The following is a 27,744-nucleotide window of genomic DNA, read 5'->3' as shown; positions in this document are numbered from 1 at the left end:
AATCATCACGTCCACTAATACGAACCTTCTTTTTGTATTACGACTGGGTTTGACTTTCGTCTTGTCTGGTTGTGTGAATGTTGCTGTGGCTGTGTTGGTGAGGTCTGATCAGTGTTGATGGTTCCTCCGACCTGCCTTTCGCCAGGAAACAGTCAATCACACTCCTGCATACAATCGAGTGAGTTCAGCCCCTGCTTCTCGTCCCCTCCTACCAACCAGGATGGGCTTAGACACAAATGCTCATTAAATCATCCGATTTCTGAAATAAGGCAAACTTGTTCATTAGGAAACTAAGTGATGTGTCAGCTTCATTTTTTTAAACCATGTTCTTCACTTAAGACATACTAGGGTAAGAACTCAAGCAGAGAGATGAGCCTGCAGCAGCACAACTTTAATGGCAAGAACAAACCAGAACATTACAAAATGAAGAACACATTAAAGGAAAGTCTTTGACATCTAAGTGAGGTCATCTTGTGTCACCCACCAATCGGCCCATCTCAGGTGGCTACAAGAAAGAAACGATGGAAAACAGGAGAATTCTTTTTAGTACGAGTTGATTCAGTGTCAAGAGATCATAAATGACTTCCATGTATTGACATATGCACAGAAACATGAGTGGCATTCATTGGGTTATTTGGATGTCCCGCTTTCACTCAGTAATCAGAGAATGAACTGGTAATCAAGCAAAGAAAGCAAAACCACTAAAATCAGTATTATTCAATGTGGTTGTCTTGCCAGTAGGTCAGGGGTGCCTGCGGGACTGAATGTCATGGTAAGGACAAATAAATAGCTCCAAGAGCCTCTCTTACAGGCTGATGTCTATGTGTGTGTGTGTGTGTGTGTGTGTGTGTGAAGATGTGTTGGGACACAGGAGTGTGAGTTAGAGCTAATAAGAAGGTTGAGGGAATGATCCCAGACCCCTGCAGGCTGCATGTTGAAGTATCTTGGGCAGGACACCCTAAATTGTGTCTGTGTGTATGTGGATGGTCATCAGTCTAGTGGCACCTTGCATGGTATCCTCTGCCACCAGTGTATGATAATATGAGTAAATGGGTGAATGCTGCTTTGAGTAATTACAAAGACTAAAAAAGAGCGACATGCAGTAAATGCAGTGCATTTAACCATCCATGCATCAGATTGTCAGAGGAATGTCATTATAGGTCTGGTGTTTATGAATGTTGCACTGAACTGTAACTGAACTATACTTGGACCCTGTATACTTTCACAGCTACCCTGCATCGAACAGGCAAGCACAAAATGATGTGTATGATGAAGCTACATACATACCACTGAGGGCATGGCACCCACTTCACTTTGACCTCCAGCATTCCCTGAAAAATAGCCAATAGCCAAAATGCATCAGACAAAACATTCATAAGCACTTTTAACAGGTATTATAACAATCCTAACAGCTGACATTATAGACTGCATTCCATGTATTTCCAGTCTGGTTCAGGAATGTGAACATCAATCAGCTGAATTAAACATTAAAGTGTAACTTTTTTCAGGTTAAGTCAAACCAGTTTATATGGGTATCTTGCAGTCTTGATTCAGCTCCATGTCTTGACATTTTAGTACAAAATATTCTGCCATTCTCTATTCTTTCAGCACAGTGGTTGTTGCACTGTAAGCATGGAGTCCACAGATGTACCCAGTTCAATGTTTTCCCATATTTACTGTAACACATACTGTATTCATGATACATGTTGCTCCTCCCTGTACTGCTAGACAAAAATGTACAGTATTCAATTAAAAACAAAAACAACTTGCATTTCGAGTCCTTTGTGACACGATTCTGGAATATTGTCAGATTGTCATGAATATGAATTTCATTTCACTGTGGCAAAGACATGGGGGGGTGAGGTACCACTGTGATGATTTGTGTTTGTCACAACAGTCTTTCCAGATGACCTCTCTCAGCTTGTATCTGCACTACAACAAACTGTAATAGTCAGGACACGTATAATAACAAACCTTATCAATAATGGATAATGTTGCCAGCATATCATTAACTGGTCAAAAGGACAGACATATTGGGACTGCAATTGATCACATCAAGGCAAAATACCATATCTACATTTGGCTTAACTTGAGTGAAAAAGTGATGGATATCAGAAAAAAGGGTTAAATATACGTAATACAGATGCAATATTACCTGCTAGGTTGACTGGATTGGGTCTGTTACTACGACCTGGGGAGGTGAGGGGCAAATAAAGAAGATGCCTAGGACACAGCCTATAAAAGGAGGTTATTAAATGTTTATTCAAGGTTATACTATTTAACTCTCCCAAGGCTACTTTACATCAATTGGTGTAAAATGGTTTAATTCAGAAGTCAAATGATCACTTTTGCTGCAGTTTTTGATCTACTGAATTTGTTTCCCCTAGTCAGTGGCAAACTATACTTTCAAATATAGCTGACCAATTCATCAGAACAAAACAAAATTATAACATGGACTAGTGCAAGATCCAAATAGCAGGAGGAGCAGTATTTGTTAAAGGCAAAATGTGTGTGAAAATAGCACTGTGAATTAAGTTTTGTGATTGTAGTAGAGACACACAGCCTCTTGATGTGAACTCGAGACTCTGGTAAAGCTCCAGCAGACTCTCGTGTTTCCAGTGCAGACTGACAGCAGCTGTTCATTGCTGGTCAGTTCTGACTACCTGCTCTGTTTGCCTACAGTGAGCACTGATCAGTGGGTCACACTGTCTGGTCAGTGTCTTCTTTCCTCCCACATCACACAGCACCAAGCCCGCTACTGTGGATGTCCAGTGCAATCCCTCCTCAGCATCTTGCCATCTGTTTTAGTATTTGGAGAATTATGCAGAGGGCAGAGGAAGGCTCAGACCTGGAAGTCTTACCTATTTGCTTGAGTGCAGAGCACAGCTTAGGGGGATGGGGCGAAGCAGAGGGCAGGGGAGTTGGTTCAGGAGGGGTCTGGGACACAATACTGGGTGCAGGCACAGGGTCTAGTGTATGGTGGGGATAGAGAAAATAAACAATAAATAAAACAGTTAAGACACTTTACTGTATCATGTAAAGGTGACAGAAACTTAAAAAACAAGAAGTGGTAGCATTTTGTAGGTGACCAAGTATCTCAAGTTGTTATGGCGAAAATATTCACAAAAACAAGATCCAAAATAATTATAATGCCCTCTTTATTACGAACTCAAACTTCCGTGAATCTTGTATGAAACCTGGCAAAATGGATTATTCTTTGTTCTATCATCAGGGTGCAACATCCATATTGGAAAAGAAACTACTGGGCACACATTCCAGTCCATAAAGTATCTTGTCTCTTGCAGGTGTTTCTCATGAAGTCTTACCTGTTTGCTTTCGTGTCGAACACAGCTTAGGGGTAGAGGCTTGGTCATGGGGGGCTGGGATGAAGCAGAGGGTCGTGGAAGTCCAAGTGAGGAGGAGGGAGAGGGTGCAGGTGCAGGGTCTAGTGTGCAGTGGGGCAAAAGAGAATAATCAACAGATACTGAGTCATTCAACAACATTTTTTGCATTACTGCCTATTCATAAGTGCCAAAACAGACACTGCATAACACTTTGCTGGGAATCAAATGAATAACTTACGAGGTGCAAGAAAATATGTGTTCTTGAGAAATCCAGATTTTGTAAGAGTAGCCAAATGAAGCCAAATGACTCAAAACTTCACAGACCTCACAGCTATTGTTGTTCAAAGACATGTTTAGTTTGGTGCAAATCTGGAGAATTGGGGCGTTCACAAGTAACAAGTTACTTCCTATTTACCATATGTTTTCCTCAAATTCTATATGGTGTTCATACTGTCAAATTTCTCGATACATTAAATTGACTGGCTGTGATGTCGAGCTGGTATCATTCGTGTGCAAGTTGGTTGGTGCATCAATACTGAACCAGAAGAACTACAGCTTACCAGAATCCGTGCAGCATCAAAAAGTTTGGCAATATTGCCCCCTTTCTTCAGCTCCTCTCCCCATTCCTTCGTAGCCTTGTTCTTTGCCTTGATGATTTTTTTTTTCATGGGCTGCTGTGCCCCACAAAGACAGACGTGTTGCTTGCAAGATATGCAAGTTTTCATTGTGGATCCTGGCATTCTGCTGAAATGGAAAACAAACAACATTAGCCTTCATCACTAGACCATGCATACAGGGTCAGTTTATTACTCTCAAGAAAAAACGAATCTACTGTTTCAATTAATATGATTTAAAGAGAGACAGACAGAAAAATACGCAATAATAAACACTGATTGCAAATATTGAGTAGGATCATATCGGCCTCATAGTGAGACATGTCAGGTTCCTATAGATATTGTATTTCACCAAAAATATCAAATTATTCCTGACATTAGCAGTTGGCAACATTACTGACTTTTTGATATCCTGGATGTTTTATGTTCTACAAATGTGTGAGAAACAGCTACGATAAATAAAAACACAATAAGATATCATAGAAAATGTAGGAGATTCTTGTAATGTTATGATAAAATATCATTTGCCTACAGTAAATATTATAGTTGATGGTTAAACCTAACTTGCTGAGAGCGACAACTGAGCATACAAAGGCAAACTTTAACCATGTGCTAACTTTATTTAGCTTCATTGCTAATGCTAGTTAAAGGTAAGCTTGTCTGTGCTGTTAGCTTTAGCTCTTAGCTAACAGTCAGCGCTGTGCTGCTAACGTTGGTTTCGTACTACTGTTGCAGGCAGAACCAGTCCAGACTAGTCAAGACTGGTTAATGTCAGAGTTTAGTTTGAACTGTACTTAATGTCAAAAGATGAAGGTGTGCTCACCTCTAAGATGGATGACGTGTTTTCAGCCGGCAGCGTAGATCCACGCATCATCAACTCAACAGCGCCACCTTGTGACTTTTGGACGAAACAACCATGAAACTAACCAAACCAATTTCCACTCACATCTGTGTTTCACTTTGTTTGTTGAGCTTAATAAATAGTGATGATTACTGTTAATGTAACACATAATAAAAATGGATAAGACATTAAAATAGAGGTAATGTTTCCCCCCTGTGACGCAGCACCGCAAACCTAATAATAATAATCAATAATGATCGACGGAGAAATCTTGAAAATTAAACTCATTTATTTCGTACACGCTGACATTATAATATCGTCATACTGAGGCTTACAATATCAACACTATCTCATGAATGTGTTATGTTAACTATCAACTAATTAAATTGGGCTGTAATGAAGCTAGTATTTCTTTTGGCAAAAAATGTAATTAATTTAATTGCTTATAAATCTTTACCTTAACCCAGCTTTAGTGATCGTTTTTCCAAGTCATAATGAATGCAACGTAGAGGACATTCTGATGCTCTAATAACCAGCATACAGCGCACCGGTCACGTGACTACGGCTCTGTGGCAAACATAGGAACGCATAGGAAAAGATCCTGCTGTACTTCTGGTAGTTTTTAGTACCAAAGCTGAATGAGAGCTGGCAGCCTGCCATGATGCAATGTGTGTATTTTCAGATTTTCAACAGTGAATTGCTTACTCAATTTGTGAAGCCACTGTTGTGTTGCCACTTGTCAATTAGCTCAGAGTGATAGATGACAGTCTTTGGTTCCAGAAGTGGTGAGTTCAAGCCTGAAGTGGTCACAAATTAACACTGTTGTCAACTGTCTTGTCTTCCTATTCTCCTGTTTGTTGCTCAGAATTGCCTGCATTTGCCAAAAACAGCCCGGACCCGAACCATCACTGCACAGCAGCTATAATTATAAATCTGTATTTTCATTCAGTGGTAGAAAAAAAAATTGTGTATAATGATCCTGAACATGTCACACAGCCATGAACACCAGGGTGAGCCCAAACTTTTTTACAGGTATCTATAGACTCCAGATGAACTGAAATGCTGGCTTTAAACATCCCCTTCCCTAAAAAAACAATAATCCCCACACCCTTTATCCCTCTCCCCCCCTCTCCCTATAGCCAAAACCCCAACACCCATCAGGCACAAAATTTTGGGAGGAAACGATGGGTTTCTTTTGGGGGTGAGGGATTCACGAGCCCTAACCCCCCACACTTTGCCTTGACGTGGCATCGGTGGTGCTAGGTAATGTCCATTGACATTGTACATACAGCCTGACCTGGCCATGTTTACTGACCTCAACCACCCTGGGAATGGACCTAAACCCAACCATCTCACACTTTGGCAGATGTCACCCCCACAAAGTTGGAAAATTTCAGCTTTTGTTGTAGGTATTGTCAGAATCTTATATTGAAAAGTTGGCCTTTTTTACCTGGCTCTACCTAAAAGTTAACATCTTTTCAGATTATTTAATATGTTGGGCATGCCATCCATTCATGTGTATTGGGGCCATTTTCCCAGTAAGCCAATATCGCAGTGCCAGTATCCAGGTATGCATTTATTTGTGGTAGTTGCATTTTTGGGCACCAGGGGGCACTTAATCAAGACTCTGGAGGCCAATATTTCAATATCATCCAGTTTATCATTATTAGACCCAAAGATTTCTATTGGCCCTCAGTGTGACTCTGGGGACCCACAGTGTCCTGCCTGCATGTCCCCCAGAATAAAAATGCTTATTAAACCTGATGATATAAATTTTTATTTTCAAGGGGCCTTTTAGGACTGTCATATATAAATATAAATATAAATATAAATATAAATATAAATATAAACACACACATATATATATATATATATATATATATATATATATATATATATATATATATATATAAACATATATATATAAACATATATATATGTATATATATATATATATATATATATATATATATATATATATATATATATATATATATATATATATATATATATATATATATATTTATATTTATATATGACATAAAGATAAAATGCAGCGACCCTAAAGGGCAAGTGAATAGGCTAAGAGGCTTCAAACCCCCACAGGACTGGCCCCCGCGGAGTGCAGGATCAATGACAAAATGTTCAGCCTTCAAGCTTGAGAGGAAAAAAAAAGTTCGTCTGGCTGAACCAAAGGAGATCTGGGCCCTAAGAACTATACAACCTTTGACCACCTGCAGGTGTTGGGGCTGGACTGGCTTGTTAAGAGGATACTGAAATCCCCAATAATTAAGATTTTATCTGAGTGAGACAAGATCTGCAATAAATTCACTGAATTTTTCTAGGAACTGAAAGTAAGAGGTCTGTACAGTACAACCAGGTGAACACCTGTTCCCTGGATAAGGCTGTTAGTATTTGATGAAGATGGTTTTAAAACCAGAGCCTCAAATGAAGTAAATTTAATATCCTGGTCGCAGCTTAAACTGAAAATAGATTTGTAGATTACAGCAACACCTCCCCCTTGTTTAGAGGCCCGAGCAACATGGGCGCAGTTATAGTCAGGAGGGGAGGCTTCAATTAATGGCAGAAAAGTAGTAGGTTTCAGTCATGTTTCACATAAGCCAATCATGTCCAGCTTATGGTCACTGATCAAATCATTAATCAGTAAGGCTTTGGCTGACAGTGATCTAATATTGATGAAGCCAAATTTGAGGGTTTTAAGCTCACTGGAGCAATTTCCAGTGACAGTGGAGCTTAAGGTTAATGATTTAGGAATTGGAACAAGGTACCTTTTAGTAGTAGTAGGTTTTGGCTGTCTGTGCAGGAGGGATGCCGGGATGCAGTAGTGATTAGTTTCAGGATTTTATCAATGAGGACTGTGTAAGGTGCTTGCTGAGACATTTCCCCACTGTCAGAGGTGGAGATCAAGATTTCATTTACATATTTAGAGGATGATTAAATGAAAAAGTGGCAAGGGAAGGTGACAGTCTCAATTTTATGAACTTGGCTATCAGTCCGGTACTCTGTGCTATGTCCCTGACCAACAATGTTAACTAGGCTAGTGGACTCCATACCAGCACTAACAGTAACACTAGCAGGCTCTCTAGTCACCTGCGACCCACTGAGTGCTACATCCGTGGTGTGAAACCTGCTTCAAACACCTGTCTATATTGCTAGGCGCTGCTGTCCCTCTACCTCAGCACAGCAGACTGACACAGCATCAGGACTTAAGGCTGCACCAGTAGACCTGCTGACTGGACATCTCTTCTAACTGACTATGTAAGATCAGAGCTAGTTCACAGAGGACCAGTTCAAATAAAACAAAGATGGCAGAGTGTCGACATGACTTTTGTAACAGAGTCTTAGTCAATGCTGAAAAAATCAAAAGAAGCTGGCTGATGTACTCAAACAGAAATGATAGCTTGCACTGCTTCACGTGCTAAATGTTTTCTCCAACAGAATACAAACTAAATAAAGAAGGACTAAAGGACTGGAGACATGAAAGCCACTTGCTGAAGGTTCATGAGGATAGATAGCAGCACAATACCCACATGGCAACATGGAAGGAGTTGGAGGTCATTTTGCAAAGTGGCTGACAATAGATAAGTGAGAGATGGCACTCTGAGGCTGAGAGATAACATGTTTGAGTAATGCCTTATTTATATTGTATTTTTATCACTTGTTTCTTTCTTCAGTTTTTCTTTGCTGTGATATTTTTGACTTAAAACAAATCAAATCTTAAATACATATATGCAGTTTTTGTGAGTGTATGAAAATTGATTGTGAAGTTGACTGTGATGCAGGGGGGCGCCCGCTAAGATCTTGCCCAGGGTACCAAATTACTCAGGGCCAGCAGTGTCTCGTGCATTGACTTGCAGTGTACCTGCATACATGATGTCACCTGGATCAGCACAGTGCAAGAAGTTCAGCAGCCGAGAATGAACATGGATGTTTCTCAGTGGTTAGTAGTTGACTTTTTTTTTTTTTTTTGTTTTACCTCGACATTACTTGTAACTTGTTACTGCACAGACAAACGACAGTTTGACGGGCTTAGTAGCCGTCTGCCCCGCGCTGTTACAGATCACAACCCCCTTCTCCTGCCTCGAGTGTTTACATTACAAAGCTTAGCCAAACCTCGACCGGCGTTTACTGCTCTGCAGTTGCAGTAACGCGGATGCAATTTAGCAATTGCTGTTACAAGAGAAAAGCGTAACCCCGTATTATTATTTACCTTTATGTGGCCAGGTAAGTCAATTGAGAACCTGCTCTTATTTGCAGTGACGACCTGTAATTAGCTAGCAATGTCCAACAACTGTAGTTTTCAATAAGCCACAGTTGCCTCCTGTCACCTCTCTACCAGCAGTATTGTTTTTGAACCAGTTCCAACAGTTTATACACTTTAAATATTACAAAAGAAACAACGCAACGTGATTGATTGGCTATGTAGTTTCCAATGAATAATATCCATTCTGCTTAAAAACAGGTGTTTCTGTGGCAGTTGTTATTCTGCAGTCTCTTTTCTTTAATCCATTGTCACTCACTTACCTCTCATAACTTCTAGGTGACATGAAGACTAAGTTACAGCAGCTTCCTGAGCAACCATCATGCATGCTGGACCATCCTGGCCTAGAACCTGTCTGCCTGAATGTGTTTTCACTGCAGAATGCACTGAACATTTATCGGGCAGACTACGGACCTTTACGTCTGAGGGGAATAGAGCAGTGAGCTTTTTAGGCCCATAAATATTATCAATTTATTGCAAAAGTGTTATGAAGTACATAACTGCTTCCTCTGTCTTACATTGCTTATAGTTTATCTTTACTATCTTTTACTTGGTAACTGAATGAAAACTACATATCAAACAATGAAAACACACAGAACAGTTGGGAGAGATGTTTTATTGCAAGAAACAATTGTAGACATACAAAATAAATATCTAAAGTGGAACAGTTAAACTCGCCAGTTGCCATGGATGTGAACATTCAGTGCTGACTTTCTACTGAATTGTGTCCAGCCAATATAGATACGTAGCCTACAGAAGCTTTGTAAGCTGGTGCTGGTGCTTTCTGGGGCAGAGAGTGAGAGCTGTGCTGCCTGCCTGCGTGGTGCTGAGGATTCGTGCAGAGTTCCCCGATGCTGAAGGACAGTATGTTAGGTTCAGTCCTGTCCTTGATTGAACCTTGGCAGGTAACTGGCTATAACGTCCAGCTTGTTGGGTCTTTAATACTGAGCCGAGAGGTCTTCAGGGATTGTAAGTTTCAGCACCTCGTTCACATATGGGCCAAGGTCCTGGAAAACCTTCTTGAAGATCAGGTCCAACAGTGCATCAACATAGTCTGCAGTGCAATAAACAAAAATTAATGTTTACAAGAAAATGCACTAGAACCAAAAAGCCTTGTGCTGCAGTGTTGTCAAGTGTCTCTTCGTATTTCTCCTAATTTATACGTTCTCCTTATTTATTATTTTGAAAACCATCAAAAAAATAATCCAGATTTGATTTGTTTATTTTCAACTGTTTGTGTTATTGCCTGTGTGTCCATCTTTATTTTTTATTCGTGGGTTTCAAATAAAAGATTGTAAAACATACGGAATGTTGGCTCTGCTTTCACAGGCTTTGCAGTTCATTCTCCATGCATAGATTTGAGGAAGTTGACTGTACAGCAGCTCTCCACCTGTAGATGTTGCCTGTGGTCAGTCAGTATTTTCATTGTAATGCAGGGCAGCCAGGTAGAGTCTTGGGTGGAAAAACAGTACTTTAAAAATCATAGTATACACACTAAACTATAATCAGCTAAATCAACAGTGATGTTTTATGTTCGCCAATCCATATTCATAACAGAGTAAAATAAAACAACATATTAGAGTAAAATAGTGACTAACATTACATCATATGCTTTTGTTCAACAAACCTGTGCTTCTGAAGTGAGGCCGGAGAGTTCTCATGGAAAGCTGTGTGCCAACCGTGCATTTCACTGGTTGGTCTGTCTGGCAGGCAACATGATGCACTACAGACTGCTGTACAGATGTGCCTGGCTAAACACAAAAGGAAGGAATATGTTCTGTGTCTGTTTTCTCATGTTACATGAAACAAAGCAAGGCAAATTCTGGCAAATCATGATCCAAGCAAACCCATGCAAATCCCTCATTTCACATTAGATTTAGTAAGTGAGCAATACATATTGGCAAGGCAACTTTTCTGTGTCCATGCCTTCATATAACTAACGTTAATCGTAGCACAGCAGACAGGTAACCCCTGTCTCCGGCTCCAAAGCAAAGTAATGATTGCTTGACTGCAGATAAAGTTTTGATACTGTCAGCTCGGGTCTCTCGTACCAGCAGCCAAGGTGCTCCTGAACGTCTAACACACAGTCCTTTAGCACAACATGCTAATTGACGTAACGTAGCTCACTGGCCGTGAATAACAGAGCATTTCATACCGTCCTCTCTGCGTGTTCACGGCGGAACATTAGCTCTCCGTCCGCAAACAACTGAGACAATTTCACACCGTCTGATCGGCTGTGAGCATGTGGAGGAGACGGTTTCCCATGCGTGTTCATGTCGGAACAGTAGCTGTAACAACCGAGAAGTTGTCCGCGGACGATGAGCTAGCTGGCGCTGCTCGGCCGTGAACATGACGATGGCTAGCTAGCGCTGTTCACGGCCGAGCAGTGCTAGCTAGCTCGTCGTCCGCGGACAACTTCTTAGTGGTTCACCGGCCGGTTAGAAGCGATCAAAGCTCAATATCCCAATTAATTTTCTCAATTCACTGTCATGTTTTAAAAGAGTGCTGATATGACAAATTAAGGTTAGGCAACATTAACATTACCGTGAATCCTAAGACCAGTAAGCCCAATGTTGTAACGTTAGCTCAGCCTCATATTTACATCACCGGTTAGCGTTAGCTCATGTGCTAAACAGCCAAAGTAACACAAACAACACTGTTTTTAAAAATACTTACAGTTTCTTCTTCTGTGGCGTTGACACGGACAGTGGGTATTGATCCATCTTTGAGGAACAATCTCGTTGCCAGTCCAGCCCGATACTGACCCTGGTTGCTGAAACAGTCCGGTGTGAAGTGATTGGCACAGACAACAACGCTTTTGCTCAGTGAAGCTGGGACGTTTCCCTGAAAAATAAAATTTAGCCACTTCGCTCTGATATCCTCTTTGGTATAGAGGCGATGTACGGAAATACGAGTATCCGCGCATCCGACGACAGAGCAGGAGTGCTTGGCTTTCGGGTTGTACACGGTTGCGGTCAGGCTGTCGCATACAAGTGAAGCGAGAAAATGGCGGATCCTCCTTCAGGTAGCTGGTGTAATATGGGAGGAGATATCCAGCGTGAGGGCGGGAGCATTCAAATCACCCGTACTGTTACGTAAAATCCAAATGGCTCCTTTAGAGACACATTTCCTGACTCCGCCAGTTTACAAAACATTGACTTAGTGGTGGTGAATCACTCTTAAGGCGTCGGGAGGCACTCCAGGTATGCACATATACATAGTAAAACAACGAAAAAATGAGTTTTGCATAATATGTCCCCTTTAATGTCACTAGGCTCTGAGAATGTACCCAAATCACAGCATAACTTAGTCACAATTCTTTTACCTTCTTTCACATGTTCTTTCAAATGATTTTTAAATTCAGCTTGAGTTTGAAATGTGCTCAAACAGTCCTCAAGGCCTACAGTACAGACAAGGCCTGAGCTCCTCCGGTGATGTCCGTGACGCTCTTTGTAATGCTGAGTTATTCTTCCTTGCCCATTGGTGGTGAATGCACAACACTTACATTTCCACTTCATGAACTGGACATGCTTGTTGACACCTGTAAATTGAAAATAAAAATGAATTGCATGTTTGGTAAAAGACAATGTGTTACAAAAATAACACCCAAATACTTATATATTTATTTTTCAAGTATTAGAATTAACAGAACAGTATGATGTAAAGTGCAGACTAAACAGCATGTTTGTTGGGTGGAGAAATAAAATTACATAAATCAATAAATAGCCTACAAACACTGTTGATTTCTTCACATTTAGCTGACATTAAAACTAATAGGTTCATAAAATTTGAGGATACACTTGCAGGGGTTTGCTGGCCTATTTAATTTGCCATGAACATTACCTGGCCTATATATGCAAATGAGCCTTGTGCTTTTTATGCAAATTAGCCATGCAAGCTGCCTCAGAGCCTGCACCTTGTTTCAGTTCCATTTTCATTCATTGTAATGGTAGCGGATGTTTATTTCTCTCCACCCAAAATTAATTTAATGTTACATCCTCCCTGATCCTATTTTTTTTCCTTTTTTGCGAATCATCTCAGCATTTTCTGAATCAATATTCAATTGGGGAAAAATTAATTGCAATGCACCGATGAATCTTTTTTTTTTTTTTTTTTTTTCCCCCAGCCCTGGAATATACTGACGTTACAGGCTAAACCAAGCACAAAGTCCGTCTCGATGTATCTGTCTTGTCTGCACCACACACACCCAGAGCGGGGCAAAGGTGACGAGAAAATGTCTGCTCTCGATTTGAGTCCTAACTTATCTCTGCAGCATGCTCAGGAAGATTAAGGTCACAAGTAATTATCGCCATATAAATAATTATTAAACAAAATGAATACATTAACGTTTCTACTTACTGGTCGATATAAATGCAGGAGCGAGCAAAGCCATTGAATGTCAATCTTCCAGCCACAGTATTGCTTATTTTTCCCTAGACTTAGCTGTCTAACAGCTAGCTTTACTAAGCTAATGTTAATGGCCGCTAGCAAACCATCATAGTTAGTTCAGTGGCCCACAAATGTAAAACAAATATTGTGGAAACCTTTAAAACTAACACTAAGGGCTTGTATTTTCACAATGTTTTGCATCTATCAAAAGCATGACTGACTAATGTTAAGTCCATGAGTAATGTGCGATTTTTTTTAAGCTAACATCAAGGCTAAGTATTTAGTTTTTCCAGGCTATTAATAAGCAAGACGTCAGGTTAACGTACATAGTTAACTCTATTGAAGTTATGGAATCCAAACTTAAGGAAGCCAACCTAACATTTTAATATAACGTTAATTTAAACTCACCTCCTGGCGCTTTTTTCTACAGATGACTTACAAAGGGCAAGTTAAGTCAACTTGGACAGAGCTTACAAAAATTTGAAATAGTCAAGACGAATGAATTAATGTAAGTTAAACTTACGAAAACTAGAACAGCCGAGTTCAAAATCCAAAAGTTGTCAGAGATCTTTGTGTTAAAGAGAAACAGCAAGTGAACATAACTAAACGGGGCTGCAATGATTTACAGTGTGGAAATGCTATGCAATGTATGTGGCCTCCAAGTACCCATTGTGCTGAAGGCAACCATGTCCTTGTTGTCCTCCTAACCCCAACCCTTCCGGAATTATAAGTGTTGGAAACCAGCCGGAATCTGCTGAAAATTCAACAAGTGTCAGGGCCAAAACCCTTCCTCCAGGACATGTTTAGGGGCATGTTTCAGGCCATTTGGAGTCTGTAGATACCTATAAAAAAAGGTGAAACCTTAAATAAGATGTGAATAAGATAAGTGAAACAGAAAAGTGAAAGAGGTAAATGCTTTTGTCACTGATAAGGGTTGGACTCTTTGGTCTGGCACCAGTGTTCCTAGGGAATTCTCTAGAGTGGCTGTACCCAGCACAGCATACTGCCTTACCACACAGGCGTATGCTATGGTGGGTACAGCCACTCTAGAGATTCCCTAGGACCACCGATGCAATTAAGCCTCCACGCCGCGGCAAGGCAGAATCCATGTGGAGGAACCTAAATAACTACAACTATATACAAGAAACTAAATCAAACTAAAACTACAACTAAGTAAATCAAACTGTAACCCAACTAACTAACTGTACCTAAATACAACCCCATCTAACTAACCCCCAATGAACTATATACAAGATAATGAACTATATACAACCTAAAGAACTCTAAACAATTGAACAACATTGAACAACAACTACCAAACTACATACAATACAACTATTTACAAACAAAAAAATAATAAGGAGAACGTCGGCTGGGCTTAACTCATATCTCTGTTGGTCGAGGTCAGAGAGCACTGTCAGTAGGAAACACTACTAAACCTTGTCTTGTAATTTTTCCTACTGACAGCACTCTCACCTCGATCAACAGGGATAAAGAGTAAAAACCACCGACGTTCTCCGTCAAGCAGTCATTTGTTTAAGGAATGGTTATGTCTCATGGGGCGATTCACCTTGTCTTTGAGACTCTCCTTTCTCCGCTGTCTCTGGGTAAGAAGGGGAAGTGAATGTCTCTACAGACAGTGCTGCTGGATGCTGTCTTACTCTTTGTCTTCTCTGTATCCACATTGGTTTTAGATTAATAAGGGAGTAAGTCCCCCTTTTCAAGTGTTGATTCACTCATCTGTGAGCTCCTTCTCATGTTGCTATAATGTTGCTCATAGCGTTCAAAGTCATGTTGGAACCAGCCATAGAAATCGTGTCTGTGTTTTTGTTGTGTTCAGGCACATTCCCCGAGTGGCCAGATTTTGATCTATAAAATATTAGTGGAATAACTAATAGGAGACAACTCAAAGGAGAACATTAGCCATATCCCTGTTGATGGAGGTCAGAGAGTGCTGTCAGTAGGAAAAGTACAGCGAATGTCTGGCAGAGTATTCAGCAGGTATCAGTGTGGCATTTAGAGCCAACCTATGCTGGCTGACACAGGTTGACTCTAGCCTTTCTGATACCTGCTAAATATTGTGCCAGACATTCACTGTATGTTTCCTACTGACAGCACTCTCTGACCTCCATCAACAGGGATGATGTGTCAAAACGGCCAATGTTCTCCCTCAAACAATCACTCATCGAGTGGCAAGTTGTGCCTCATCGGGGAAATTATCTTGTCTTTTAGACAAACTTTATCCTCCCGTTACTGGGGAGGGAAGGGAGGGGGAGTTGGGGGCTGGGTGGGGGTTGAGGGCTCTTGAATCCCTCAACCCCAAAAGGAACTCCTCGTCTTCATTTCTGCCCAATACCTTTGGTGGGCAGAAGCAACTTGCCCAGTCACTTTTAAATTTTTCCAGCCCACCCCATAAGGATTAATGGGAGTAGGGATGTGGAAATTTGACAAAGTGTTTTTTGTAAAGGGTTAGGGGGGTTAGGGTTAGGGCCAAAACCTTTCCTCCAGGACTCCTCCGGAGTCGACGCTTTTTTCCACTCGGTGAGCCACGAGTGGAAAAAAACTTGCTGTCTGACTCTGGCTGTATCTCCTGCTCGTCTGCCCCCCACGGAGCAACATCCAGCACTGGAGGTGCCCCCAGGTCGGATTCAAGGGAGAACGGTCGCTGCGGTGGAGGTGGAGGTGTAGCTGGAGGCGGAGGTGGAGGTGTAGACGGAGGTGGATGCGGAAGCGCAAGCGGAAGTGGAGGCCACAGAAGTGGAGGCCACGGAAGAGGCAGCGGTGGTGGAAGTGGAGGCCATAGAAGAGAAGGCAGAGGCAGAGGCAGAATGGGAGGCTGCAGAATGGGAGGCTGCAGAAGAGGCAGCGGCGGTGGCTGCGGGTCCAGCTGTGCCCCGTTCTGCGGCTCGGTGTAGCGGGCGATGTTTAAGCGGTGACCACCTGCCTAAATAGGAGAATGAAAGAAAAATTAATTTAACCACACAAATGACTGCTGCATCTAATAGAGGAAATAATGACACTTAGATAGACTTACAAGGACCCTGGGCTGTTGGCACAACAATGTCTCCCCGTAGCACGGCTCTCCGCACAGGGCACGGTGGCAGGGTCCGCTCCCGTGGCCTGCCACACTCTTGCTGGGGTGGGCTTGGGGGAAAGTCCCCCTGCTCCCTCGCCTTGGCCTTACGAGGCTTGGTTGGTGGGCTTTTTTTTAATCTACCACTCTGTCATAGTCAGAGAAATGACAACAAAGAAAAATACATCAAAATATTACATATAAATAAACATCAAATATAATTGTTTCCATTGCAAAAGCAGCCTTTAACAATATATGCTAGTGACTTAGGTCCAACTTGCCATTTTAGAAGTCTTGAATCAAGTGGTTGAATAGAGATACATGTACAAAAAAAAAAAAGAAGGAAACGTAAAGATAAATGATGAGAATATTATCATTATTCAAATGAATAACAATTCTAAACATTAAATATAATTGTTTTTATTGCAAAAGCAGCTTTTAACAATATATGCTAGTGACTTAGGTCCAACTTGCCCTTTTAGAAGTCTTGAATCAAGTGATTGAATAGAGATACATGTACAAAAAAAAAGGAAACGGAAAGATAAATGATAAGAAAATTATCATTCTTTAAATGAATAACAATGCTAAACATTAAAAATAAAATTGTTTCCATTGCAAAAGCAGCTTTTAACAATATATGCTAGTAACTTAGGTCTAACTTGCCCTTTTGGCAGCAGGTATAGAATCCCCAAATGCAAATTGATCTGTTTTATTTGAAGCTTAATTGGCGAAGTTTCAGGAGCAGGACCACACCTCAACACTCACTAAGGAATTTAAAGAGGGTTTCATGATCGGACTGTTCGCCCGTCTTCCATTTCCTAACTTCTGCATCAGCCCCCTTGGTTTCGCAACCAGGAAATACTCCGGAAAGAAGTGCATCATCAACAATCTTTCAGCACTCCACGGCAGTCCCATCCCCAGCATCATTAGCTTGATCCTGAGTGAGGACTTCCCCGTTCACTACACTACTATCAAATATGCCATCGCCCTTAAAAGACCTAGGCCATGGAAGGTCCTAGAAGGCTGTGCTTCAGTATTCTACATCAAAGAGTGGTTGAGAGTCTTCTGTTCAAGTTTGGCAACATTTGGAGCTGAAATGAGTTTTTCTTACATTAAAGAATCTTAAGGGTATATGTTGGGTGCTATAGCCTTTATATACAGAGAAGATGGTCCAAACAGCCTCCAGAAGTTTGGGGACAAATTTAGGTCACTTCCTGTTGGGACACACGACAATTTCTAGGTCCCGGTGTTCAGTTAGACCTCAGCCTTACTTTTTCTAAAAGTGACAGCGAGTCGGTACACCCGCATTTGGCTGAACAGGCCTCAGTCATACACTCACAACTTTCCTTCATTCACGTCTTTTCACCTTTGGTTAGCTGGAGTTGACTACAAACACAGCAGTCTACAAGGATGGACTGAGCTTTTCTCGAGGAGGGTCAGGTCCTTTAATGTTTGTAACCGGATGTTCCAGATCTTCAATAAGTCTGTTGTTGTGAGCACCATCTTCTTTAATGTGGTGTCATGGGGTGTTGCCATTGAGGTGAAGGATACAAACAGACTAAATAAACTCATTAAAAAGACAGGGTCTGTAGTTGGCTCTAAGCTTGTAACCTAAATTCCCCTTGGGGATAAATGAAGTTATCTATCTATACAGAGGGCTCTTGTGGTTGGGCTTCAGTATTCTGAATGTTTGGGTGCCTTTGAGTAATCTGTTCAATGTTGATGCCTTTCGAAGCTCAAATCTGTGTTATTTCTTTCATTAAAGGATCTCAAGGGTAGCTGTTGGGTGCTTTTGCCTTTGCATACTGAGAAGCTGGTCTGACTGGTCAAATTGAGGTCACTTCCTGAGAGTAAACAAACTCATTGGTCAACATCTATCATATCAGAAAATCAAGATATACCCATCACTCAAGCCTGGGGTAAAAATGTGTAAACACCACCACCCTGTTCTCTGGCATCATCATAAGGCCCCATATGTTAAAAAAAAACCCTCTGTAGCTCAAGCTTTTGGGAATTAGAATATTTACATTTCTGCTTTCCAGCATCATCAGTAAGAGTACATGAAATTTGTCATTCTCTTCAGAACATTTTATATGGTTTGGCCTGACAATGGAGGGAAGAGAGTCGAGTTGCCAGACAAAGCCACTTGGGGGATTGCACCCCAGGAAATACGATCACCACTCTTACTAGAAGGTTACACACAGGTTCGTAACACCGCTTGATTTAAAGAGGACATGAGAGACGGACTTCCAAGTACACGAGATTTTAAGAAGATTACAAGAACACAAAAATGTTGAATATGCAACCTGAGCATCAAAATAATAGAGCACTATAAATTGCGGTGAAAAAAAAAGATAAACAAATGGCAGGACCAGGGCTAAGGCTTAGCTTGGTGGACAGACTAAAAAAAAAACACCCAAAGGGGGGGACACAATTCAAACCAAAGAAAACCACTACAAACCACCATGTGGCAGACCAAATTCAAGAAAACAAAACAAGAGTCATACAAAACCACACACACTCATCGCACTCACACCAGCAGACAAAGAAATGAACCTAATAACTAATTACATAACGAGGACCAATTACAAATCTATAAGAAAACAAAATAACATGATAATGATAAACAAGACACCAAAACTCAGCTGTGGGCAGGGACCAGGCGTAATATTCCCTTTAGCCGAGGAAAACAAACCCGACAGCAGAGTAAACTGAATAAACAAATGAAAATACTCAACCCAAAAGAATAAACCAAATAAGCCAACAGAGGAAAAAAAGGAAGTTACTCAAGTAATAAGAGCTGTGTTGATATTGAGAGTCCCAAGCTGCATGGGCACACAGCGGATTATGGTGCCCCCTTTAATCGAAATGGAGGAGGAGAGATAAGGTGTGGCTTCAGCAGCTGAGCAAAGAGAGCTTAGCATCCAGCTCCAAAACACTGTCACTGTTTCACGGTGAGGGCAGAGAGCCAGTGCCACAGTCCTCAACCTCCCCACAAAGACGCCCAACAGTACGGCCAACACCAGCCGACCATACAAATCCAAGCTCGGTGCAAACCACCGTAGCACGCCAGAAGGAGCCCTCTCCTACTGAGCGCCAGGCAATAGTGTGCACGCCCGCCATGGCCCGACCAATTAACAGGTGGTACTACTGCCCAATCATGCACAGGTGATGTTAACTGAGTAGAGGTGGAGCAACACTCAACCTGCCACAATAGGAGAAATCTAAAAGTTGTTCATGTGTGTTGGGCCTATATATACACACACTGAAAAGCTGGTCATGATTAGACTTAATATGTACAAACTTTTAAGCTCAAGCCTGTGAAATTTTGATTTTTAAATTTCTGGCAATTATTGGCAGGAGTATGTGATGAAGTTTATCATACAGTAGCGTTTCAGTACTTAACCTTACAAATTAAGAAATAAAGTCACTAAGTGTGGCAGTATGAACTGTTTTATTAAACAAAACAAATTTGATGCTTCAGAAAACACCAACAAACACAAGTCATAATTGCTATATAGAGGCAACTGGACTTGTTTCATTTTAAGGGTCTGGTTACAACTGAAGAAGCCTCATGCATGAGGGGTGAAACGGAAAGAAAGTGAGAAGTTTAGCTGCCTACAGTATAGCACTTAAAATGACAATGACCTGGATCACTTCTGAACCCTCAATAACAAATTCAAATTTGTTTTGGTGGTTAACAAGTGAACATTTCATTTAATCTTTTTTTATTGTCATTGTCAAAATAATTTTGCGATAATTTAGAACTGGAGGAAGGAGATCGGAGTCAGCTCAAAGTTCAAACAAGGTTTTAATCTTGTACAAGAGGAGCATTCACAGAACAACACACAGGTCTGTTACAAAGTCAAGACTCAATGTCTGAGGAGAAAAGCATGACATTCATCCCTCTCTGCAGGGGTGTTTTTACCCTAATAATTACTAGTTTATGCCCTGCACTTAAAGGAATAATTCACAGAGAAGGAAGTGATAACATTCAGTGGTTACTCAATACCTTAAATAGGCCATATAACAACACAAAGGGTCATAAAACAACCTAAAGGCCACAAGTTACAGGTCATGTTAAACAGTTATATTGAACATTCCTATGTAAGACTTCAGTTCACATCTCTCCTTATGAAGTACAAAATGTCCATCACAGTCATCATCTTCTCAGTCACCGCTTTTTATTCTCCAATGACCCCTCCTGCCTTCTCGTGACTTCCACTTTCCCTTTCTTGCCTCTTGGTTTATTTGAGGGCTCTACCTGAATACTTGCTTCTTCCATGTCTTTGTCACTGGTCTTCTTCTCCGAAGGCTCCTCCTGTGTCTTTACTTCTCTGGTTTCTCTTTCTTCACCTTCACTGCTCGTCTTCTCCAAAGCTTCCTCATTTGTATTTACTTTTCTGGTTTGTCCTTAATATTCCCTCCTCTTTCTTCTGAGGACATCTTTTTCCTCCCACTTTAACTTCTTTACATTTCACCATGATGTCTGACAGACCCTCCTGGCACGTGCTTCCCCTGTGGGTCCCTTCATTGTAATAAAATAATGATTGGTTACATGAATGATTACAAGTGACAAATTGCTCGGTATTACCATTGATAACATAGTACAATATTTACCTGATTTGTGATTATCTGTGCAGTTGTGGATCCGACCTGGTGTGTCTTTTTGTTACTTCAACCATATTAAAAAGATATCTATTAATACAACTTTACTCAACAAGCCCTCTTTATTTTATTTTCTCATAACTATTTGCTTCCAATTTCCAGATATTGGCATGGTGACTTCAAAGAGAGGCGACTGATGACCTTTTCACCATATTGGTTTTGTCAAACCCAATTTTTTATGAATGACTGCTTAAAATATGTGCTGTGCCTTGGCTTATATAGGCATACTGCATCTAATAATAGTGAAACACATGCAAATAAGACCTCAAAAAGATATTGTTGTTCATGTAGCTCATCTAGCAGTAATGTTGTTGTCATCTCTGGGCTCTTTTCCTCAAAGGTTTCAGCATGTAATTTGCTGATAAAAGAATTCTGTGGCGGCCAGGCTGGGTGGAATGATAGAGCAATCTTTATTGAAACAGACCTTGAGCCTTGAGTCCGGATCAGAGGCAGCCGCTTTCTGATCTTATCAAATCTGTGGACAAAACAATGCCAAAATGCTTTGCCCTCTGCTCTGTCAAAGCTCCTATCAGCCTTTGCTCTCAGGAGATCTAAAAAAATGCCACCACACCTCTTCCCTTCCTGCACCGGCCTTTAGAGACCCTTTTCCAGTAAACACCCACTTCTTCTTATGGTCATTTTGGCATATTGTCCAATAGACTAAAAGAGGAGTTGACCTGTCTCCCTACTCTTCTCCCATTACTCATCTGACCTGGCTGCGGTCAACTGTACGTCTTGTCCCCAAAATGACCCAAATGGGTTTCTTATACTTCTACGGGAACATAAACATGAGGGCATCTCCCACTATTTGGTGAGGGGCCAACTTCAGGTTTTAGTACTTTACGATGGCCTGCCTTCTGCTAACCTTTAGCACTCACCAGTTCAAAAACTACTTTAGGACCCCTGGAGCTGTGAGCCTCCCTCTGTCTGCATCCCTTAATTCACATATGGAGAAACAATTAGTCATTGTTCCATCTAAACTAAGTAAACTCAAAAATCAGAATGTGTTGCCCTCCAGATACCTCAAGGGGACATACAGAAAGTGCAAACCGAGTCAGGAAAACATCTGAAAATGCAAAACAGCAAGCAACCCATGTTACCAATTTTCTGGAGTACATGGCAGACGCAGCAATTCCAAATGTTGACCTTATTTTCCTAGAGAACCATGGTAGAGTCCATGGGTAAGTCCTACATTTTAAGGGTTATCATTGTAAAGTATATTACAATGTATCAGAGTAGCAGACATTACTCAATTTGTGTTTTTGATCCACAAGTTTTGTAGTGCACCTCCAAGAAAAGGTGTAGGAACACAAGTCCTTATAATAGTAAATTAGGTGACGACAGCTGATGTTCTGTGTCTCTTTCCTTGTGATCAGAATCAGCAGATACCCCTCCAACAGCAAAACTGCTCTGGGCCTCCTCCTTGTTTATCTTTCCCCTCACATGTCAAACTGTTTTTTATGACATGTTTGTGTAAGAAACTGTGACATTTCAATCTACAGCAGGGTCTGTACTCATCCAGAGCTCCAATAAGTTTTGAATAACTGGAATCTCATTTTCTTAATTTTAATATGTTAAGGAACAGCAGGATATATTCATAAAACTGATGTTTTCCATGTTTCTCTATGTTATTACCAAGATAAAGTTTGTTGCTTGATGAGTTAGTTTGGGGGACAACCACCCCTTCTCTTCATTTGGCCCTGGTGAACAGACTTTCACAAGATTCTTTTTTGTTTAAAACTTTTGTTATGTACCAGTAAAATGTCTGACATTTTTTGTTAAGAGGGAGCTAGAAGGACTATGTTTAAGTTCTAAGTCCTACTGTATGTGCAAGTGTGTTTGATATCTTAACTAAGTTTCACATTTCTTTGATTTTAAGTAATTTCAATTCTGTCATGTTATTTCATGTAGACAAAGACTACTTGTTAAGCCATGCAATTTCTTGGTCTATGATTTGTGTGGGGTCCTAATTTATTCCTTGTGTAGTCATCGTGTGGTCAGAAATACTTGTTGAAGTACAAGTTGCATGCATTTCAATCTTTTTTCTTATACACTTTATCATTTCTTCAGTCGAAGCGACAATATGGGACATACAACCTACCAGAGAGTGGCAACATTTGTGTGTTGGGACCCGCAGGTTAACTCATTCATTATGGATTTCAAAATGGACCCTGAACTGAACGCAGTGTCCCAGAATTCCCCATTCTTCACACCTAGGTGCAAAATTCAAGTTTGAGCTAGTATTGGTCAGGGTGACAGAACCCCCGCTGACCTCCTTGTTCTCTCTCTCACACACGACGCCCTCTACTTCTTCAACTTTGGATCTTCAAGCTCTCCTCTCCACTTCCCCCACACGGGGCTGCCTGCCCTCAAGATCTCTTCTTTTGGGCCCAACAAGCTATGGAGGGATGTTAGCGCCAAGCTGCTTTCCTTGCAAAGGAAAGGAGCAACCAGTTTCCTCCTGTGCTGACTTTCATCAAACCTTGCACAGCAAGAACAGCTTTGTTCAACATTTGAACCCCAGCCTTCCACTGCAACCACCAGCACCGTCTCTTCAAAGACTGGTAACGTTGAACTGGGCTTAAATAGCATAGCATGGCACGGCTATGCACATGTGACAGGTCGTCTCCCTCCCTGCCACTATATGGCACTGTGCCAACTTATTGGGCATTCTAAATGAGGGGCAGCACAGTGCACCCTTACATATAGAGGTGCAGACACACCCGTCTCTTCCTTTCCCTCCGGTGGCTGCTGCCTGGTTCTTGCAGTAGTTCAGCGTGGCCGTTGCAGTTGTACGATCCTCCTCATTCAGGTGATGCTCTCTGCCGGGCCTCCATTGTGCATCTGTGCATAAATGGGCATTTTGGTGACACCATCTCCACTCTTTGCAGCTGAGCGGCTGCTGGGGCTGTGGGAGATGAAGCGCTCTGCCAGAGGCCCTTGCTGGATGCGCTCACCTGTTCCTTTCAGTAAGTTCACAATTGTCTGCCACCCAGCAGCTCCGTTGCTCAGTTCCCAGCTTAATATTCTTTGTGTTCTGGTGTAGCTGAGTGATTGACCCGCGGCATGAGCTGTTATTCCTCCGATGGTCTGGGGCATCACTCTAGCTTTGCGTCGTGGTATGTATGAATTCATTTTTCTAGAGATGTCGATTTTAATGATGTATATATGTTTGCTAAATTATAGTGGTGTGCCTTCTTGTAGAGGCCGTGGTGAATCGTTGGCCTGTGTCCAGCCATCCTTCCTGAAGATCCATGCTGCTGTTTTGGCTCTATGAAATTGTTGGACGTGCTTGCTCTCACTGACTTTCAGTTTGTTAATCAGCTGTGTGGCTGCCCCATGAATGTGTCCTAACTCGAGCTGTTCAGTTAAGCCGTTTTTGGCGTGGGCCTGGCTCTTCAGTTCGTGGTCACTATTAAATAAAGCTGCCGACTTCTGAGCCATTTAAAGAGCATTCCACTGTTTTCATTGATTTGTGCCTTAATAATTAGTTCCCATTTTGTTATTTTGTGTTCTTTGGACGTATTTTGTTTTCATTGTTTTGTCACACCAGCCCTGTGTTGCACCCTGTTGCATGTTTTAACTTGTTTTGTGTGTTTTGGTTAGGTGCTGTGGTCCAAGGCGGCAGTTCAGTCCCTGGTGGTGGTCCCCCTCACGAGTGTCCAGTGTGTGTGTGTGTGAGTGCTGTTTCACAGTTGTTTCAATTTACAGACCTCCCTATTTTTGGTTCGGCCCTGCCGCCTGTAAACTACAGCCCTGCTTTTTAATCTCTGCTAGTGCAGGGTGCTAATTAACTGTGTTAACTGGTGTGTGTGTGTGTGTGTGTGTGTGTGTGTGTGTGTGTGTGTGTGTGTGTGTGTGTGTGATCTTTTCAGAATCAGAATCAGAATTCCTTTAATGTCCCGCAGATGGGACATTAAAGGGTCATTACAGAGACCTATTACAAGAACAGAAACAATAGCAAAAATAAGCAATACAATTATAAAGGGAAGAAGTAGACATATATACATATTTACATGATATAGTGCAAAACTTAACAGCAGATTTTCTTGTTTTGTTTTGTATTGCTTTAAATGTAGATTTTAAATACAGATAATAAATATGGAATAAATATGGGTGTTAATAAAATTGATCAGACAGTGCAAAAACAGAAGTGACCTTTGTGCAGACATACTGCACAGTGCAGGGTACAAGGTGAGGACTACTGGGAGCAGTGCTGGTTGTACAGTCTGACAGCAGCAGGAAGGAAGGACCTGTGATACCTCTCCTTCACACACTGAGGGTGTATCAGTCTGTTGCTGAAGGAGCTGCCCAGTGCTGTCAGAGTGTCCTGCAGGGGGCGGGACTCCTGCACCAGCAGTGATGTCAGCTTGTCCATCATCCTGCTCTCTCCCACCACCTGCACTGAGTCAAGAGGGCATCCCAGGGTGGAGCTGGCCTTCTTGATAAGTTTATCAAGTCTCCTCCTGTCTGCTGCTGAGATGCTGCTGCTCCAGCAGACTATGCCATAGAAAATGGCTGATGCCACCACAGAGTCATAGAAAGAGGTCAGGAGGTCCCCCTGCACCCCAAAGGACCTGAGCTCCCTCAGCAGATACAGTCTGCTCTGACCTTTCTTGTATGTCGCTGCAGTGTGATCAGTCCAGTCCAGTTGTTGTTTATTTTTGCTGATTTACTTATGTTAAATAAAGTGTTCTCTTTAATTTGAAAACCGTCACTTGCCCCCCGTGGTATATCGAACCCGTGTGACCTTATTCAGTAAAAGTTATCTTAGAATTTCCTGGGGGTGAAATTACCCCAGGTGGCGTTGTCGCAACACTAACTCCTTCACCACCACGCCACACACAGGACTTTAAACTCTGGTTGATATAATGTGTTGTGACCTCAAGTCAAGTTATTGGTAGTTTGCTTTTCCTAGATGCTAATTCGATGTTGTTTGAATTATGCCTCACACAGACTTAGGGTCTCTGCATGCAACTAACTATCTTTGATAACCTGGTATCATATCACACACGCACACACACACACACACACACACACACACACACACACACACACGCACACACACACACACACACACACACACCAGACAAGAAGGAAGTAGGACGACAGCCTAGCACCCTGACAAATTTACACAGCTTCAAAGTCACTGTCATCTGAACTCTCATACTGTTCTTTATGCTCCTCCAGTATCTCCTCTGGCAAATCCTCCAGCAGAGAAGCAGCATTTGGTCCTAAAGCCTGGCTGTAACTTAGTCTTGCCACTTGGAACTTGTCCTCCACATCAGCGAGCCTTTTCTGGAGAAGACAGTGGCCCTTGATGCCCCTCGTCACTTAAGCTGTCTGGAGGGAAAAGTGAAAGAGAGACATGCCAATATTTCCATTGAGTTAAGTCATGGAGTTACCAAAATCAACAGGATTGTTCCAGGAGTGAGCTTCTTACCACTGTCTCTGCCAGAAGACATGTCTGACATCATTCTCCGGATGTTCTCAGCCAGCCTTCTGAGATAGGTGCAGTGCTGTCTCACCTCCCTCATCAGAATGACCTTTTCCTCTTGAAGCCGCACTTTTCACATGCATGCGTCAAAAACCTTCTTTTTGGTGAGGATATTGCTGGATTCTGTGGTTACACAAATAACATCCCTTCAACACATATTTGACCTGTACATTGTAAACAGCTATCATACCTGCAGCAACCAAAAGTAGCGCATGCACATCCCATAACAATGTGCAGGGTGCAATATCATTTTTTTAATCGCACAAATGGTGTAAGCCTGCTGAAAACCTACAGGTTGAAATGTTATTCTGTAATAAAGAATAAGAGAGCGAATCCTCAGTGTATGGGTTGTTTCTTACTATTTCATCTATACTTTCTACTATTCTCATCTCTTAAACATTCAAGTCAATCATATTGTGTGTAATATAAAATCCAGTGTTTTCACTGAACCATGTGGTATTGGACATATTGCCCTTCTTTGAAGAATTTGTGCACAACCACGGCAAGGAAGCAAGACACAGCGAGACGAAATGTGATATTAAAATAATTAAAATTTAAAAACTGCACAAAAATGCCCACTCTGAAATCAGATGTATTTTGTAGCATCTACTGTATAACATCAGTCTGCTTAATAATGCACACAGACACACACAGTAGTCTAATAGAGAGATTGTTTCACAGATTGTTCCCTACCACTGCTGTGCACTTCCCACAGCCATATTAGACTGTCCGCCCCACTGTCTCCTCCTACTACAGACAGTTTGCTTTCCACCACCTCCTCAACGATGCGCTCTGCTTCCAGCACTTGCTCATTGTAGAGCTTGATTGTTTCCATGAGTTTTTTCTTCTCTTCCCCCAGTTTCCATCGTCGCAGGTGTTGAATTTTGTTGCTGTCTATACAGTTGCAAACACAGAAAACATTATGCAAAAGCGTGTGTATACAGATAAGGTAAAAGGTAAATGCAATACTGTTGAAGACTTATGACTGAATAAAAAATAAATAAATATAAATGTTAGAAGACTGAATGACTTGAAA

The 27,744-nt window shown here is 41.5% G+C and overlaps 5 long non-coding RNA genes across 13 annotated transcripts in view; 1 reads left to right on the top strand and 4 right to left on the bottom strand.

Moving 5' to 3' along the window:
* Window positions 1-370: 370 nt before the first annotated feature.
* On the bottom strand, window positions 371-5,329 carry LOC119016385. Of its 9 annotated transcripts, none has more exons than XR_005074079.1 (8): window positions 5,257-5,329; window positions 4,782-4,856; window positions 3,905-4,088; window positions 3,327-3,445; window positions 2,862-2,969; window positions 2,156-2,235; window positions 1,288-1,331; window positions 371-505 (listed from the first exon to the last, which is right to left on the bottom strand). It is a non-coding gene; the product is annotated as an uncharacterized LOC119016385 (long non-coding RNA). The 9 variants fall into 9 exon arrangements; XR_005074073.1 differs by having other exon boundaries at window positions 3,905-4,085; window positions 5,257-5,318; XR_005074072.1 differs by lacking the exon at window positions 5,257-5,329 and having other exon boundaries at window positions 3,905-4,085; window positions 4,782-4,967.
* Window positions 5,330-9,775: 4,446 nt separating this feature from the next.
* On the bottom strand, window positions 9,776-10,770 carry LOC119016387. The gene is made up of 3 exons (XR_005074080.1): window positions 10,709-10,770; window positions 10,387-10,533; window positions 9,776-10,135 (listed from the first exon to the last, which is right to left on the bottom strand). It is a non-coding gene; the product is annotated as an uncharacterized LOC119016387 (long non-coding RNA).
* A 1,573-nt stretch (window positions 10,771-12,343) lies between these two features.
* On the bottom strand, window positions 12,344-15,268 carry LOC119016388. Its single transcript, XR_005074081.1, has 3 exons — window positions 15,041-15,268; window positions 14,137-14,312; window positions 12,344-12,622 (listed from the first exon to the last, which is right to left on the bottom strand). It is a non-coding gene; the product is annotated as an uncharacterized LOC119016388 (long non-coding RNA).
* An 8,370-nt stretch (window positions 15,269-23,638) lies between these two features.
* Window positions 23,639-25,254, top strand: LOC119016394. Its single transcript, XR_005074084.1, has 3 exons — window positions 23,639-24,180; window positions 24,258-24,330; window positions 24,416-25,254. It is a non-coding gene; the product is annotated as an uncharacterized LOC119016394 (long non-coding RNA).
* A 553-nt stretch (window positions 25,255-25,807) lies between these two features.
* LOC119016393 overlaps window positions 25,808-27,744 on the bottom strand; it is a 5,101-nt gene continuing 3,164 nt past the window's right edge. Inside the window, exons 10-12 of the long non-coding RNA XR_005074083.1 lie at window positions 27,402-27,602; window positions 26,655-26,831; window positions 25,808-26,554 (exon numbers count right to left, since the gene is read on the bottom strand). This is a non-coding gene — a long non-coding RNA (uncharacterized LOC119016393). The remainder of the gene's footprint in view (window positions 26,555-26,654; window positions 26,832-27,401; window positions 27,603-27,744) is intronic.

This window comes from Acanthopagrus latus, unplaced genomic scaffold, assembly GCF_904848185.1.
Source record: "Acanthopagrus latus isolate v.2019 unplaced genomic scaffold, fAcaLat1.1, whole genome shotgun sequence".
In the NCBI taxonomy this organism is placed as follows: Eukaryota; Metazoa; Chordata; class Actinopteri; order Spariformes; family Sparidae; genus Acanthopagrus; species Acanthopagrus latus.
This window is presented reverse-complemented; position numbering and strand designations above follow the sequence as displayed.